Raw genomic sequence first — 14,024 nt, forward strand, 5'->3', positions numbered from 1 at the left:
TGGGAACATCACAGGTGATCCTAAGATCACACTATGAGAAACAGTACCTTAAAGAAAAACGCAAAAGTTGTGATTTTATTGTGATCGAGTCAGTATTGCAGACTTTATAAAGAGGCTTGTAAAATTTTTCCAGTAGTCTCATATTTATAGTATAATAACTTTTAGAAATTCCTATTAATGAATAATATGGGGTAGTAAATAAACAGCTAAATAGCTAAACTGAACCATTAGAGCATACACCAGTAGTCAATTTAGTAAGTCAGTAGTATAGTCTTTTACCACTCCAGCCTAATACCCATACTTCCTTAGTATTTTCATAACCTCCTTATTTTTTCATTAGTTTATTAACTTCATTAGTTTTAGTGGCTCAACATACATGACTTTTTAACTTGTGTACATTTTCCAAGTTGTAGAAGTGTTTGTTATTTCACCTTTTAAGCAGAACCTTAGGTGTTTGTTTGTTGGTTTGTTTAATATTCATTATTTTGTATTAGAAGAGACAGGCCACCGATTTCCAAGATTTATTACTCTTTTGCAATAACTGGTTTTAGCCAGGGGCCAAGATTTCAGAACTGTTCATAGGAAAATAATTTCCACTGGTGTCATTGTTAGCTAAGTGAGTGACTTTGACATACATAACTCTGGCGTACAACTGGTCAGCCAGAAATAATCAGAAACAACAACTATTTTAGTAACACTGAATACCAACCTTACAGTTTATAAAGTAGGTTTATAGATCTTCCATCAGCAGAGACTTTCACAATGGCTGTTGGATTAATGAAAATATTTTAGGTATAACTGAATGTGTAAGCCTTGGACTGTTCTGTGATTTCTCTTAAGACTGTATGGGAGACATTTTATTTGTTGCCTGGGATTTATTGCTGCAGTTCTCTTGAACACTGTAATGGAAACAACTGATAAAACTTCTGAAAATATGCTGAAAGTTTACCCCGTTGTTTTACTAAATGTAGCAGATATAGCATTTAATAATAGCACTGGTACATGCATTCTTGATTTGCAGCTCTTTCAGGAGGAAGACATTTATTTTCATAAGAAACGTGACATTTATAAGGATTGTACAGCTTAAAAGGTGTGCACCGAAATTGGTAAGACTTGTAAAACATTGGTTTACCACACCTGGTTGATGACCTGTGCAAGACAACTTTAGAACAGGAACAGTGACTTAGTTCCCAGCTTGGAACATTTGTTTATATTTTGGTGTTTGTAAGATCATAGATGCTAGGCTAAACTGTTTTCACATAGGGAAAGAATGACTAAGAGAAAATTCTTATTATTGTGCTTATGATTCAAATTTTCTGTCCATCATAGTCCTTTGAATTTTACTGAGGCAATAGCATTTCTGTAGCTCATTATTTTGAAAAGGAAAGTGAGAAATGAAAAATACTGTTGCATCTCAGCATTCTAAGACCCCGGCTCGAAGAGAAGTACTGAAGACCTTCAATTCATAGTAGAGATCTAAGCATGTCAAAAATATTACATTTAGGGCTTCCCTGGTGGCGCAGTGGTTGAGAGTCCGCCTGCCGATGCAGGGGATGCGGGTTCGTGCCCCGGTCTGGGAAGATCCCACGTGCCGCGGAGCGGCTGGGCCCGTGAGCCATGGCCACTGAGCCTGCGCGTCCGGAGCCTGTGCTCCGCAACGGGAGAGGCCACAACAGTGAGAGGCCCGCGTACCACAAAAAAATATTACATTTAATTTTATATTAAATATATGATTTCTAGAGTATATGGAGGAGGTTGGTAATTACACCTCTAATACTTTTTCTGCCTTGTATTAGAATTTCATTCATAATGGTTATTTTTCAGCTTCATGATTTTGAGGTGAAGGGTTTCCTGAAATTATTATAGTTTGATTCTAATCAGATATAGCTGGCTTTGTTGTTGTTTTTAAATGGAAAAAGTAAAGGAAGTAGAACAATTTAGTTACAACTTTGATTCTGATCAATGGACCTTGGTTAGTTGTCTACTTAGCATCCATTTCACTTTGCTTTTTTCCCTACAGTACTCCTATTTTCTTCATGCAGCTATTCTGCTCTCTTGTAGGCCAAATGCTTCAGGAGAAGCTGAGCCCTATGCCAGCTCCAGGAGTGGGGTTGATTTGTCTAAAGCCAACACCATCTTTTGTACCTCTAACAGTTTCATCTGAAAAAGGTCAGGTGAACACTTAAGCATACTGATGCTAAGCGCAGTGCTCCTGGTGCCTTTTTGGAAAAGTCTTCCTAATCTTCACCTGGAGACCTTCCAGAACTGATTCCCTTTCTCTCCTGCTGGGCTACTGGCTGCATCCTAATACCAAAGGGAGAACTGGCTTTATGATAAACATTCATTGTGGATTAAAGAGCAGAGAAAAACATTCCCAACCAGGAACATTGTAACTCCACTGTGTGTGTGTGTGTGTGTGTGTGTGTGTGTGTGTGTGTGTGTGTGTGTGTGTGTGAAAAAGAGAGAATGACAGAGACATGTATCAGTAGATGAGGATCATCTTGGTAAGAATGTACATTTGCATTTTTTTCCAGAAATTTACAAAGGGAAAATTAAAATATGCCATTTGGGGTGTTACTTTAAAGGCCTGTATGAACCAAATCATCTGCATACTTTTGATAAAATGTCTTTTTTCTGTTCCGCTCCCCCTCAAAGACGCTTATTTTTCTCACTGAAAATTTTCAGAATGCTAATGTGGTTGACTGGGTACAAAGTCATAAAGCCAAGCCTTCTGAAGTTGAAAGTCTTATTGCCTAAAATGATGTTCTTTTGATGATATAGTTAGTTTTCTAATATTTACATTTTTTGGTGCCTCATATGGTAGAATTGGACTTCTCATCTTTTGCCCAAAAGATGTTTGAATCTGAGAAACCATTTACTTGCAAATTTCGATTTAATAGAAATTATATCCTTAAAAGTAAATTTCAATGCAAATGTAAAATGTGGGATACACTTTGAACCACTCCTTTTTTTCTTAGGGAAGAAAGAAAATATACATATAGGTCGTCCTTCACATGTTTTCCTGCTCTTCACCTTGATAGGCAACTTTTTAAAACAGTGCTCTTAAAAAAAGAATACCTCAAAGAATATCTGCTTGGGGCTTCCTGGAAGGAAGGTGAGATGACAAAACTAGTGATGTGTGACTCCGCACTCCAGTGACAGAGAAGATAATTGCAGCAAGGTCTCCAGAGTAATTTAGAAGTAAACTGGAATTTTCCAAGAGAGAGTGAAGTTACATTAGTGAAAAAGAGACAGTTGGGGGGAAATGTTATTTTAGCCACATATTCTGGTTGTACATAATTTAAAGGGTATGAATTTCAAGAGGACAATAAAAAAGAAATTATAGTAATCAAGATTGGAAATTATTAAGGGTTTGGGAGAAAATTTCAGCTGAGAGGGAATGTGAAGATTAAGTATAAATTCTCACAGCCTTGGCTGACAAGCTGATGAGCACATCTACAGATGAGAAATGTAGAAGGAACAAAAGGATGACTTGTGTGAGAGCCAATGTTAGGTTTGTATTAGAAAGAATAAAAGTAGAATTTGAACAGAGAAGTTTCTGAAAGGAGGAGAAAAGTAATGTTTTGCCAAAGGTTTCTGAAAGGAGGAGAAAAGTAATGTTTTGCCAAAGTTTGCTTCTGAGGCTTCTCTGAAGATTGACATACTTCTCTTTCATAGTTGCCTGTTTGTGGGTAGTCTGATGCTTTCTGTATCTGACTTTACTTTTACCGTTGAGGGAAATAAGATGAGAATTCAGAGGGGAGAGAATATATATGGTTTTTACAGTTAAACTAAATGGATGTCTTTCTTATTTTGCCTATTGTGTGTAGTAAATTTAATCTTAGATGTAAAAATGGCTATATTCATATAGATAAGAGCATCTTCCTAATTCCTGTTTGAAAAAAATGAGTCTTACTCATTGCTAGCCATATTAGCTGTGCCAAGGCCAGATAAGCACTGGATTTGGGGTCTGAACATGCAGATTAAAGGGTAAGTCTGTTATTTAGCAGCTTTTTGAGTCTGAGGGAGATACGTAATGACTTTAAATCGAAGGGTATGTTCAGAAGTATGGATGGGAGGCTCTCAAAGGAATGGAATGGCTCTTGTAGGTGATCTGGAAAGTACCTACAGTGCAGAGGAAATAGTACTTCTTTTTTTTTTTGTTAAACTTACAATGTCTCCGTGAGGAGGCAACCACAGACTCTTTTAACCAATGGTAAACTATGAAGAGTGGTGGGGACCGTGACAAACTGATCTGAACGCCGGATTAAAGAGTGTAGTTTTTAACTTAAAGTGATTGTTGGCATGTGAGAATGCAGGCCTAGTTTTGCCAGAACTTCCAGTTTTTGTTTTGTTTTGATTTTTAGAACCCTGAAATTTGCATTTTTTCAGTGAAATTTCACACAGACACACACACACACAAACACACACAGACACACACACACATATGCAATTAATTAAAAAACAATTTTGCCACACTGTTGTGGGTCAAGCCAAGTCTTCGAGCCAGATGTGCCCTATGGCTACCGTTTAGATCTTCTTCTTTAATCTGTTTTTTCATAGATGTTTATTGAGATCCTGATAGGTTGCATGGCTTTGTACTAGACTCTCCTAAAATGTTGAATCATATTCCAAGAAATTCCTAATAACCTATATTTTATTTAGGTGATGTTTAAACCTTTACATAAATTTGGAAAAAAATATTACTTTAATGGGATTGAAAGTAAGGTTCCTAATAGTACACATTTTATTGAAGCATGGGAAGAACTATAAAGGAAAGGATGACTGATTTCATTTCCTTAATTTTGTTGAGTTGTTACCATAAACTTTGTCATCAGTGTTTCTTACAGAATTTTCTAAATAAGCAAGAAAAGATATGTTTTGAAGGTCCTACGGACACTCACAGGTAAAAGATGGTGAATATTTATTTTAAAAAAAGTCTCTTCAAAATAAAATCATCATCTCACTATTAAATTGACTTTTGTATTTTTAAAAATATGTCTCTATTCTCAGGCTTACCAAAGTTAACTATTTTTTTTTTTTACATTTGTAGCAAGTATTACTATCAAACTCCACTCATTGGGCCAGAGACCCTTGTGATGTTAGCGAAAAACTTGCCCCTCATGTAGCACACTACCTACACTTGTGAGTTCATCGGCCAAAGTTAACTATTGATGATATGTTTTATGTTGGAAAAATATGGATACTTACAACTCTTCATTATTTGTGTGATTCAGATCCTTCTATTTTTCCCACTATTTTTTGGCCATAGAATTGCAAATTAAGAATAATAACTTATTCTGGACATTTGATAACTTTTTGGTTTTAGGGAAAACTCTAGAAATTGAGGAAGCTGCGATGATTTGAATCAAATTACCCTTGCAGGTGATTGTTTTTGGAGTGGGCACCTGTTCCAAATATCATCAAGCTATAGGTCACTGGTCCTGTGACACAGCCTGATTAAAAGATAGGAGTGGATTAGACAGATCAAGAGAAAGAGTTAACATTTGAGAGGAAGCTGAAAGAATGCCATGGAGTATCAGATGCCCATGAGGGATCATGGAAAGCCTAAACTTTATGATGAAACAAACTGTGGATAAGATGAGGATGAAGACATTATGTGAGAGAAATGAAAACATGCAGAATGTGAGGGGCAGGAGTGTTCTGGAAGAGTCCAAGACAAAATAAAATTTCTACTCCAGGAGCAGGCAGATGAGGAATAGCTGGACAATATTAATGCAGTGAACCAGGACAAAGATCCATGAACCCTCAAGGCTGAAGTCTCTAAGCTCCCTTATATCCTTTCACTACCTGATCCATTCTTGTGTCAAGGCTCTTTCTTGGTTCTTCCATCACAGAGTTTTCTCTTGTCCCTAGGTGCTCACACTGGTCCTTCTTCTTCAATTAATCCAATTTTCTCCTTCCCCTCAGCCCTTTACTGTCTCCCACTCCCTTTATGCCGAGCTCTTACTCATTCAGCAAGTCTCACTCAAGATTTCTTTTCCTTCTAGAAAACTTTGTTGACTCCCTCCTCCTTTTTTTTTTTTTCCCCAAAACCATGGGATGTTTTTAAACCTTCCTGGAATTGATTCCATCTCTATTTTTTGCCCCTCCCCTTCTTATGATCTCTCAGTTTTCCCCTCTTTCTACCCTGTCAGACATGTTTACAGCCTCCAAGCCTTCCCTTTTTTCCATCCCATCTGATCCAGTGTTGGGTCCCCATTATCTCATTTGGATCATGGGATTTAGCCTCGAAGTAACTTTCTAACTGCAGTTTTCCCTATCCAGAATTTCAGATCCTTTTTCATAAAGTAAAGGAGAAAATCATATCACCCTGCTCAAAAATTATCACTAACTCTCTAATTGATACTTAATTAACTCTAATTTAATTAAGCCTAATATTGCAGACTTTCCAAAGTGAGGATCTAGTCTCCTGTATCTTTTCTGACCAGTACTCACCTGTGAGGATTCTGAGGGCACCAAATTAAACCACTGGCTACTTCCACTGTTTTCCTTCCCAGTACTGCTATTCATTCCATTCCCATCTTCTGGCTTTCCTCCTCCCCCTAACCCCATAAATTTTTTTTAGCTGTCTTTTAGGGTGCTGCTTCTTCCATTCTGCCATGATTTGCTTGTTTTTTGTTTTTCATAACACATACAGTCTCATATACAAAAGGAAACAGAATAGAGCTTAATCTAACACTGCTCTTAAGCACAGTGATTAAGAGCACTGGTCCTGGAGCCAGACTGCTTGAGTTCCAACAGTTCTGTCTCTACTTCTTATTCTGAGGCCTCAGAGATGTTAACGCAACCTCTCTTTGCCTTAGTGTTCTCATCTGTAAAAAGGAAATAATTAGTGCCTACCTTATAGGGTCGTTGACCATACTGATTGAATGAGTACTTGGAAAATACATAGGATAGCATCTGGCACATAGTAAGTGCTTAATAAATATTGTTATTGTTATAGATTGTCAAAGTCAGAAACATTTTATTGTAATGGGAGGGATTTTTTTCGTACGTCAGCAAATACACAAAAAGAAAGAAAAGTAACAGACTCATCACCAGCATTATAAATTATTTAATTGAGTAAAGATTTAGTGAATTGGTAAATTAAGGCATTCTGTACTTCGTTTTGGGCTTGGGTTTTAAGGCAATAACCATAGAACCATTTTAATCTAATTTTGAGCAGTTTCCTTTGGTGTTTTAAGAGTTTCATTAAAGAAATCTCAATGTAAGGATGGCTACTTTTTCTTAACACTGAATTTTCAAGCTCCTTAGAGTAAAGGTAAGATCTGTGCTTATTTTTTTCCATTTGAGCTTTTGATGTCTTTTCTCTCTTATATCACTTCCATTAATGAGAATGCCTTCCAAATCATGGTTTAGCCTGTCTACTTAATTGCGTTTCTCAGGAATAACAGGCTGTTTTTTAATAATTGCCTGAATGACTAGATTAAAAGCAAAGATGAGGACAAGTTGAAGAATTCACTTCAGTTTCAAAATGTGACTTCCAGCTGACCCTTGAGAAGTGTGCTGTGCAGAATGTGTTTGCCTAGAGAGAAGCACTGGTCAGTTTTAGTCTACGTAGTTAAGTATTGAAGGTATGCCTTCGGTGAGATAATACAGGCAATGTCTAATAATATGCAATTTCTCGATGAATTTGGGAAAGTGAGAGTGGCCTGAAACAGGGACTGTGGATGCCCTAGCAGATACCATGTTTCTTTCATCTTCTCTGGCGAATCTAATGTCAGTCGTCCCCCTCACCTCACCCTCTTGACCACAGCCCCTCTACCAGCAAGGTTCTCAGCAGCTGAGATGACATTTAGATGGCACAGACCGATTTATTCTGGGTTGGCCATCATGACATATTTGTCTCTCAGGGGTTTTTGGATGGCAGATGACAGAAATCTAAATCAAACTAGCTTACGTTAACAGTGAAAAGGGACGGATTAAGGGATTTGGAGGATGGTCTGTTGATGCATGAAACTGGGAGGTCCAGGGGTGAAACTGACCTCAGAAGTTGAGGTACTCAAATGGTGTTGTCACATTCTTCTCCCTCTTTGTCCCAACTTTCTCAGCTATGCTTCTCTGTATTTATTTTTTCCTACATGAGGCAAGGTTTAGAGGGACACATGGTGGCAATTATTTTCAGACATACATTGCCTTAGCTCAGTTCCCCAGAAAGAAGACAGTCTTTTTCTCTCATTGAACATTTATAAAATCCCAGGGAACAACTCTAATTGACTTTGCTTTGCTCTTCTGGCCAACTGTTGGCTTAGACTCTATGGATAAAGGTTCAAAGATCTGTAATTGGCTAGGCCCTTGGCAGAATTCAAGTATAGGGATTGAGAACCCTACCAGAACATGTGAATTGAGAATGGGAAGTCCACCCAAGGAGAGAGCAGAAAATGGGGATGGCACCAGGCAGACACAAACAGCAGATGTCCCTTGGTATTCACAAATCTGACATTGAATTGTCTTTTACTTTCAGCACCATTGCTCTGCTTTTTAACCTGAACCTTCATATGTGTAATAGTCATATTCTTTTATGATCGGGTTTTACCATCATTTTATTTATCCATTGAGTGTATTAAAGCATCTGTATTTTTGTGACGGCAGGAGTAATACATAATTAGGGAACAAAAGTTGCTTGCTTTTTAAAGGAAAATCTGTGACGTATTTTTTTATAAAGTGAAATTAACCTTCTAGATAAGGGTTCCCAGACCTGACTCATCATTACAATTCCCTGAAAATTTAAGAGAAAGAGAGAGAGATAATCTGGTTCAGTATAGCATGATGAAGACTGGGGATATGAATGGTTAAGATGATTTAGTGATTATCCCAGTTCTGTTGATGATAAGAAAAAACAAGGACAACATTAAGCAGCATTTCCGTCTTCTAGTCTGGATTTTTGAAACTTTGAACCTCTCTTTGCTCAGTCTCCTTCGTTTTCATGTCTCCTGGAAGGTGAGCAGGGCTTTCCCACTGCTCTTTTCTTGTAAGACTACCTACCTGTTTGTACTCTGGGCTTTTCCTTTCCTGTTTCCAGACTTATCTGTCTGGTGTTCTTGTCCCTCTCAATAACTTGATTGAAGCAAGTTCTGTCAATATCCCTGAGGATCAAAAAAACCTCCGAGAGCATGAGTTTCTAAAATGTAGAATGTTAAGTCCCATTGCATTCACCATATTGGCTAATGACTACTTTTACATGACAATGGTAGCCCATTTAGAGGAAAATTGGATGACAGAAAAATTAGTCCAGGGATGCTGTGATGTATCTAGTTAATTCTTGCTCTTTGGAATGTGTCCTCTTGAGAAATTATTCTCCGTATCTCACAAAGGCTACTTCCAACACTTTCCACTCTCTCTAAGCTCCAATACTCCACTCTTCCTTAGTGGACCATCTTGCCTCTTCAGTTGTCTAAAAAGCAGCGAAGCATTTTGGTTTAACATCCTTCACCATCCCTTTTGTTCCTAAGAAATTTCCCTGGACCTTTTAGCCTATTCCTTTCACCTTTTTCTATGATCTTGTTGAAGAAATGATTTTCCCCTCATTCCTATATCTTCCATTGCTTCCTTTTCTCTAAGTCAATACACAGAATTCCTCCCCTTTATCTCAATACCTCTTCATATCTCAGCCTTACCATTCACTATCAGATTTCTGCAAGGGAAGGGGGGAGGCAGCTGTGGGAGTTGCTTCCTCTTGCACCCTCTCATTCTGATCATCTGGTTCTATGCTTGCCTATTCACTGTAATGTTTGCTTTGAAGGTCACAGATGGTCAGGTTCAGTGGCCTTTTCCTGCTGCTTTTGTTCCATGAACTCTCTGTGATATTTACATTATTGCCCAGCATTTTCTGCTTCAACTTTCTTTGGCTTCAGGCTCCCTAGGTCCACTTCCTTCCTTTCCTTCACTTCCCTGTTTGCTCATCTTTCTGCTTGAAATCTGTTTTGGATTTCCTGATTTCCTAGATTCTCCTCCAAGTTTTTTTTTGTTTTTTTTTTTTTTTTTGTCTCTCTGTTTTCTCCTTTTTGATCTCATCCCTTTTTAAAAAATTGATTCTATGCTGGTAGTCTGCTGAACTTTGCTAAATCTATATTTTTCCATCCTTAATCTTTCTTATGAGTTCTGTTCCTTATTTTTAGCTGCCTATATCTAATATACCTTCCTTATTTTTAGGTATCTCTCAGCTTCTTAAACTGTGCTTATTCTACCTCATTGATGCCTCACCAAACATCTTCTATTTCATTTTAGCTAATGTGTATGACCTCCCAGGCCCAAGGTCAATACCTTGGAGTCACTATCATATTTTTCTATATCCCTTAATGTTTATTTATTTTCCCAGTTATGTCAATTCTGAAATGTGTTCCAGATAACTTTAAGCTAAAATTAAATAGCACTATATATATTATTTTAAGCACACAAAATAATACATGATACACACAGTATAAATTTCGTGTGTTTGTGTATATGTGTATATGAGGCATAGTAACACAATAAAAATTCATGAACCCATTATCCAGTCCAAGAACTAGATCATTGAATATTCCAAATTTTTCTTTTCTAATTTCAATTTAAGATTTGTGTTTCAATAACCCTCCAGTTGACCCCTTGTTATATAATATGCTTTAAAACTATATTTCTCTGCCAAGCTTCTGATGATGTGCCCTTGATCAAAAACCTCAGGTTCCCCATTACTTTCAGAGTAAAATAGACTGTGCCTAATTCTCAACACCTTGTTGATCTGGCCCAACCTGTGATTCAGCTCCGTTTTCTACTATTCCCATTGAATCACTCCATGCTTCAAACTCAAAGTGTCTTCCTTCCTTCTTTCATTTCTTCCTTTCTTTTCATGAACAAGCCACTGCTATCTTCTTTGCACACCTTTGCTCCTGTAATTCCACATTGAAGCAGTCCCTGGAATGTTCTCTGTCTTATCTCCTTTGGTTAAAATCCAATTCATGCTGTAGGGCCTATCTGAAATGCTTTCATATTTATGCAGACCAATCATACATGGTCTCTGAAGCACTCATTCTCTCTGTCATTGCTTTGAAGTATTTGTAGTTTTCTTATATTTCTTCATATCCTTCATGTATTACATAAGGTCTTGTATAAAGAGTACACTTAATAATTATGTGTTAAATTAACTGTTGGAGAGAGTAACTGAACTGAATATTTGTTTCTTCCTATAAAAAAAGGATATAATTTCTGCCGAAGTTAAATTTCTTATTCTGTCTTTTTCCCTTTTCATTCAAGGTAGGTGCAGGGAAGGCCAGAGTCCCTATCCATATCTATACAGTTGGAGGACAAATCACAAGATTCTCAAGTTTTGGTATTTCCTATTTTGACTAGTGTTCCAATTCTCACTCTAAGAAAACATTCTTTGTAAATTTGAAGATTTCTTAACTGGGATTCTCCCTTCAATACTCACAATACTATAATAGTACAATGGCAATTTTTTATTTTCTTTTAGACTTTTCCTTAAATGGCAGTACTATGATTAAGAGTATAAGTGGATGCAATATTTCTTACATTTTACCAGTTGGTGAGCCTAGAAAAGGAAACACTTTAAAATGGGTGATACTTAACTATATTAGGCATAGAGAAAGGGAAATATTTCTTGCCTATGGCAGTAAGAAGACACCTTAATGGGGTTACAAGTAGGTTTGCAGATAGTCCTTAGAGTCTGCCTGGTTGAGGAGATTTCTATCTAGAAACAGCAGAGTAGATTAGATGAATTTTATAAGTTTTTACAGCTTGCAGTTTATATGTGAAACAAACAAACCCAGCTTGAAAACTTCAAACTGACGGAGTAGAGAGAGCCACATAATTATGTTGGAAATATGCTCTATCTGTAAAGAAGAACTTTTTAATTTTTAAGACAAATATGCCACCGAAATCTCTAGTAAGCTTCACGTCAGGGGTCCCTTCCTATGGAACTGCTGAGGCTGAGGTAATTTTAATTAAGATGAGGCAGGGAGTCAAGAACGTAAAAAACAAAGTCTCAGCCAAAAGGCGTTACTTGGAAGGGAGGAAAAGGAGACGGGATTGATTGTTAGCTCTTAGAATCTGAACGGACAGGGAGAACATGAGGCCTCTCTCTGCAGATTGCAGCAGGGCTGATAGGCAGGTAGTATGGGGCCTAGAGACCAGGAACACTGGGTCGTTTTTCTCTACCTGACCCAAACCCTCAGGCCCACCTATAAGTGTCCTCCTTACCTATTTCTGGGCAGGTTCTGGATGAGATACTTGTGCTTACAATAAAGATAAGTGAAAAAAGGCTATTTTATAGCTCAAATACCATTCTGTATTATTGCTAGAGTAATCACGAGGTGCGATCTTTAAAGACTTTTTTAATACAGTTATGTCTTCCAAAAAGTCATTTGCTCTTAAAGGATGATTGAACCATACTCTGTGTTATTGGAGGGCATCTTACTGTGATAAAGGTGGTAATTATTTATCTAGATAAGCAATCTTGTTGATTGAATATAGCTAAACCTTTGGCTTTTAGGCTAAGAAATACCTTTAGGCTTTATTGGTATGCGAGTAAATTGAACATGAGTATTGTACCAGTTTTAACAGCTGAAGTTACATACTAATTTTTGAGTTTAAATGTAGTTAGTGGTTGCTTACTTTCTGAAACTAACTTTTAAATTGCTTAAGAAATTTGTGCTCTTTTCCTTCTCATCACTGTATTTTCATAAACGCTCTTAATTTTAAACTATAAACATGGAGCCAGCACCCCTGTGCATAAACTGCCTCAAAGGATAATTAGATGATTATAATGGTATTTGCTTTGAGATAGCTAATTAAAAATATCTATTGCTCCCAAGTCTAATTTTTTTGAGTAATGATCACATATTAGCAACTATAAAACTTAAGTTACAGCCAACCTCATTGAAGAAAAAAAAAAAAGTAAATATGTTGACAGTATTTTCTACAAAGACCTAAAGGATGGCACCAGACCAGCCTTTCCATTTTCTACTCTGTATTCTGTGCCCAGCCTCTCATGCGTGTGGACACTAAACCACCTACACTGTGCTTCATTCATCTGATTTCACTCTATTTGTTTTCATTTATTTTATAATGCTTCCTTTGGCACCAGGGAGATAATTTTCTCCCTCTTTTCTACCTTTTGTTGAACCTCTGAAAGAAGGCTTTTGTAATTGGACTTCACAGCTTTAAGAAACATTTCATAACCTGCCAGTAAAAATGTCAGTTCTCTGGGCCCGGGCATAATTAAATAAGTATCATTGTGGTAATTCAGCTGCAAAATAAAGTAATTTAAAAGGGATTATTTATTGAGTACTTGCTTTGATTTTGGAATTCTAATAAGTAACAAGCTGTGTTATGGACAAAATCTTTCTTGCTTTCACCCTTTCCATTACTTGGATTTAAAAATATTAAATGAAACTGTGTCAATAAAATTTTTACTGTATTTTTCTGAATGATTAATCTCCTGAGAGAATCTTGTTAAAATATCAACAAATTAGATAGGGACAAAATGTTTAGCTGTGAGTCTTTAAAAGCAAAGCTGAGTGATACAAGCAATGTATAAAACTTTGTAATGGACTCTGTTGGAAGCTGTTACTTCCTGATCGAAGACTGAAAAAAAGTGCAAAATTGAATTTTGGAGGCTAATCATAGTTTGTTTGGTAGGGAGTCCTTTGAGCTGAGAGCAGCAGGAAGAAGACAAGTGTGTAAAGTGATGGGTACTGTAATGATGAGGTGTGGATTAACTAGTGGTCATTCTGGGAAAGGGTTAGTTTTGAGAGCAGACTGAAGGGTGTTGTAGTAAAATCAGTCTTTTAAAACAGAAAAGCTCCAGAGTTCCCTGGTGGTCTGGTGGTTAGGATTTGGCACTTCCACTGTTGTGGCCTGGGTTCAGTCCCTGGTTGAGGAACTGAGATCCTGCAAGCTGCGCAGCCTGGCTGAAAAAAAAAAAACAACAGAAAGAAAACCCAAGAAACAAACAAAAAAACCACAAACGACTCCCCAAAACAAAGAAAACAAACAAACAAAACAAA

General features: G+C 37.1%; 1 protein-coding gene and 1 pseudogene across 11 annotated transcripts in view; one reads left to right on the forward strand and one right to left on the reverse strand.

The window, feature by feature from the left end:
• IMMP2L (inner mitochondrial membrane peptidase subunit 2) overlaps nt 1-14,024 on the forward strand; it is a 904,212-nt gene that overhangs the window by 327,836 nt on the left and 562,352 nt on the right. The window lies entirely within an intron of this gene.
• LOC112067250 (uncharacterized) lies at nt 5,046-5,206 on the reverse strand (annotated as a pseudogene).

The sequence above is a fragment of the Physeter macrocephalus genome, chromosome 5 (assembly GCF_002837175.3).
Source record: "Physeter macrocephalus isolate SW-GA chromosome 5, ASM283717v5, whole genome shotgun sequence".
NCBI classification, from domain to species: domain Eukaryota; kingdom Metazoa; phylum Chordata; class Mammalia; order Artiodactyla; family Physeteridae; genus Physeter; species Physeter macrocephalus.